This window comes from Ailuropoda melanoleuca, chromosome X, assembly GCF_002007445.2.
Source record: "Ailuropoda melanoleuca isolate Jingjing chromosome X, ASM200744v2, whole genome shotgun sequence".
Taxonomy (NCBI): Eukaryota; Metazoa; Chordata; class Mammalia; order Carnivora; family Ursidae; genus Ailuropoda; species Ailuropoda melanoleuca.
This window is the reverse complement of record NC_048238.1, coordinates 106,728,072-106,732,646: the sequence shown is the minus strand read 5'-3', so window position 1 is coordinate 106,732,646 and position 4,575 is coordinate 106,728,072. Positions and strand designations below refer to the sequence as shown.

The 4,575-nt window shown below is 39.8% G+C and overlaps 1 pseudogene; it reads left to right on the top strand.

Annotated features, from left to right (window-relative positions):
- The first annotated feature begins 3,511 nt into the window (after positions 1–3,511).
- On the top strand, positions 3,512–3,890 carry LOC100472758 (annotated as a pseudogene).
- The last annotated feature ends 685 nt before the right edge of the window (positions 3,891–4,575 follow it).

Genomic DNA, 4,575 nt, shown 5'->3' with positions numbered 1-4,575 from the left:
TATGAATGCAAAAATATTCTGTATGCATAGCAGAGTGTCCTATATTCATTAAAGGACATCTAACAGGAACCTTTCCTTTGGGACACTTTGTTAGCAGTTAGTTATGATTACACAATTTTTGAAAGATTTATATAAGTCAAATTTACTTTAAAGTTGTTTAAAAACCTGATTTGTTAAGATTTCAGGGAATTATTACTTAAATAGAACTTCACAAATGTAGTCTATGTCAACTTAAATGTAACCGTAGCATGGTGCTTTGTTTTAAGCATGGTGCCTTGAAAACTATACTATCTTGAAAACTATACTATATAGCCCTATACTATCTCATAGGGCGGTGAAGTTAAAATGAGATAAGGCACTTTATAACTTGCAAAATATCTCGTGCATGTTATTCATTTATCCAGTATTTCTTTCCTGGCTTTTATAAGCCAATCTTTGTGGTAGATAGTAGGGATATAACTGTGAACTAGATGGACAGACATGTTTCTACCCTCGGGGAGCTTACAAGCTGGTGGTGAGAGATAGGCAAATAAGTAGACAATGAAAATAGAGGGTAGTAACCAATATGCTAGGGGAAGCACAAGTTGCTAAGAAAACATACAGGAGGGCCATAGAACTCAAACTAGTTGGAGAGGATAGTCAGGGAAGCCTTCCCGGAAGAAATGGCATCTAGGCTGAAACCTACAAGTTGACTTGGAGTTAGCCAGGTGAAGGAGTGTACTGAATGCTTCAGAAAGAGGAAATAGCATGCACAAAATGTAAGAGGTGAAAAGGAGAGCATGAAGCAGTCCTGGAACATAAAGTAGTTTTGTGCGACTTCAGTAGGGAGTCTGAATGAAAGAGGGAGCCATGATGAAGGTGGGGAGGCCAATAGGAACCCAATCACAAAGGACCTAAGGAAGTTGGACTTTATTTGTTGGTTGGTTGGTTGATTTATTTTAAGTTTCCTATAAATTCCAGTTAGCTAATAAAGTGTAATATTAGTTTCAGGTGTACAATATAGTGATTCAACACTTCCATAAAACACCTGGTGCTCATCACAACAAGTGTACTCTTTAATCCCCATCCTCTAATTCATCCATCCCTCCACCCCCCCTCCCCTCTGGTAACCATCAGTTTGTTCTCTAGAGTTAAGGGTCTGTTTCTTGGTTTGCCCTCCCCTTTTCTTCCCCCCCTTTGTTCATTTGTTTTGTTAAATTCCACCTGTGAGTGAAATCATGTGGTATTTGACTTTCTCTGACTAATTTTGCTCAGCATTAGACTCTCTAGTTCCATCCATGTGATTGCAAATGGCAAGATTTCATTCTTTTTTATGGCTGACTAATATTCTAACATCTATCCATCTATCTATCCTATCTATCTATCTACGGATATATATCACCTCTTCTTCATCCATTCATTAGTTCATGGACATTTGGGCTCTTTCCATAATCTGGCTATTACAGATAATACTGCTATAAACATAGCTGCACGTGTATCCCTTTGAATTAGTGTTCTTCTATCCTTTGGGTAAATACCCAGTTGTGTGATGACTGGATCATAGGGTATTCCCTCTTTTTTTTTCTTTTTTTAGATTTTATATTTTTATTTGAGAGAGAACGCACGCATGAGAGGAAGAGAGAGAGCACAAGCAGGGGGAGGGGAAGAGGGAGAAGCAGACTCCCTGCTGAGCTGGGAGCCCAATGTGGGGCTCGATCCCAGGGTCCTGGGATCATAATCTGAGCCAAAGACAGACACTTAACTGACTGAGCCACCTGGTAATTCTCTTTTTAACTTTTTGAGGAAACTCCATACTGTTTTTCAGAGTGCCTGCATCAGTTTGCATTCCCACAAACAATTCACAAGTATTCATTTTTCTCCACATCCTTGCCAACACTTGTTGTTTCTTGTGTTGTAGATTTTAGTCATTCTAACAGGTGTGAGGTAATATCTCATTGTAGTTTAAAAATCTTTTTAATTTAAATTCAATTTAGTTAACATATACTGTATTATTAGTTTCAGGGGTAGAATTTAGTGATTCATCAGTTGCATACAACACCCAGTGCTCATTCCATCAAGTTCCCTCCTTAGTGCCCATCACCCAGTGACCCCATTCCCCCACCTACCTCCCCTCTAGCAACCTTCAGTTTGTTTCCTTGAGTTAAGAGTCTGTTATGGGCTGCCTCCCTCTCTGTTTTTATCTTATTTTATTTTTTTCTTTCCTTCCCCTGTGTTCATCTGTTTTGTTTCTTAAATTGCACATATGAGTGAAATTATATGGCACTCGTCTTTCTCAAACTGACATATTTTGCTTAGCTTGATACCCTCTAGTTCCATCCATGTCATTGCAAATGGCAAGATTTCATTCTTTTTGATAGCTGAGTAATAATCCATTGTATATATATACACACATACATGCCACATCTTTATCCATTCATCTGTCGATGGACATCTGGCCTTGTTCCATGGTTTGGCTCTTGTGGCATTGCTGCTATAAACAGTGGGGTGCTGGTGTTCCTACGAATCACTACATCTGTATCTTTGGGGTAAATACCTAGTAGTGCAATTGCTGGGTCATAGGGTAGCTCTATTTTTAACATCTTGAGGAAGCTCCATACTGTTTTCCACAGTGGCTGTACTTGCATTCCTACCAACAGTGTAAGAGAGTTCCCCTTTCTCCACATCCTTGCCAACATTTGTTGTTTCCTGACTTGTTAATTTTAGCCATTCTGACGGGTGTGAGGTGGTGTCTCATTGTGGTTTTGATTTGCATTTCCCTGATGATGAGTGATGTTGAGCATCTTTTCATGTGTCTGTTGGCCATTTGTACGTCTTCTTTGGAGGAAAGTCTATTCATGTCTTCTGGCCATTTTTTAATTGAATTTTTTGTTTTTTGGTGTGTTGAGTTTTGTAACTTCTTTATGTATTTTGAATGAAAATGAAAACATAATCATTCAAAACCTCTGGGATGTAGCAAAAATAGTTCTAAGAAGGAAGTTTATAGTAATACAGGCCTACCATATGAAGCAAGGAAAATCTCAAATAACCTAATCTTGGACCTAAACAAGCTGGAAAAAGAACAATAAACAAAACCTAAAACCAGCAGAAGAAAGGAAATAAAGACTAGAGCACAAATAAATGATATAGAAACTAAAAGAACAATAGGAGAGTCCAATGAAACCAGGAGCTGGTTGTTTGAAAAAAAATCAATAAAATTGGTAAACCTCTAGCCAGACTTAACAAGAAAAAAAGAGAAAGGACTCAAAATTACAAATGAAAGAGGAGAAATAATAGCCAACACCACAGAAATATAAGAGAATATTATGAAAAACTATATGCCAACAAATTGCACAACTTGGAAGAAGTAGATAAATTCCTAGAGACATATAAACTACCAAAACTGAAAGAGGAAGAAATAGAAAATTTGAATATACTGATAACTAGCAAAGAAATTGAGCCAGTAATCAAAAAACTCCAAACAAGCCTCTCCCACAATACCTGCACTTTTCCTTTGCAACCAGGGCCTGGCAGAATGGCTCCCGCAAAGAAGGGTGGTGAGAAGAAGGGCCATTCTGCCATCAACGAGGTAGTGACCAGAGAATACACCATCATCATTCACAAGCACATCCATGGAGTGGGGTTTCTAGAAGTGTACCCCTCGGGCGCTCAAAGAGATCCAGAAACGTGCCGTGGAGTAGATGGGAACTCCAGATGTGCGCACTGACACCAGGCTCAACAACACTGTGTGGGCCAAAGGGATAAGGCACGCTCCGTACTGTATCTGTATGCGGCAGCTGTCCAGACAACGTAAGGAGGACGAGGACTCAGCAAACAAGCTCTACCCGTTGGCTCCCTATGTCCCTGTCACCACTTTCAAACATCTACACACAGTTAATGTGGATGAGAACTAATTGCTGATCGTCAGTCAAATAAAGGTGTAAAACTGCAAAAAACAATAACTTCTTTGACATCCAGCCATAGCGAATTTTTCTAGATAAGTCTCTCAAGGCAAGGGAAACAAAAGCAAAAATGAACTATTGGGACTTCATCAAGATAAAAAGCTTCTGCACAGCAAAGGAACAATCAACAAAACTAAAAGGCAGCCCATGGAATGGGAGAAGATATTTGCAAATGACATATCTGATAAAGGGGAAGTTGGACTTTATTTTATACCAAGGACAATGAGTGATCATCCAAAGGTTTTATGCAGGGGAGTCTCATGACCTGGTTGCATTTCGGATTGAACACTTTAGCTACTTCAAGGTGAAGGGGCTGTGGGAGGGTGAGAATGGAAACATTGAAATTCGTGAGGCCTTGGCTGGAGACCCTGGGGGCCTGAACCAAGGGAGTGAGGGGAGGGAGTCAGAATTTGATTGATAATTAGGAAACAAAAATAATGAACGCTAGTGTTTAATGGGATATAGTTGGAGAGGGATAAGGAGGGGTGACATGGGCAACCGGGTAAGTGATGGTACCTGCCATTCATTAAAAGTGCAGGTGGAGCAGGTTTGGAGGGTTGTGATGAGAGTATGAGGTCACTTGTGGCCATTCTGCAGCTGATGTCCCATGGGCAGTCTCCAAGTGGGGATGTCCTGT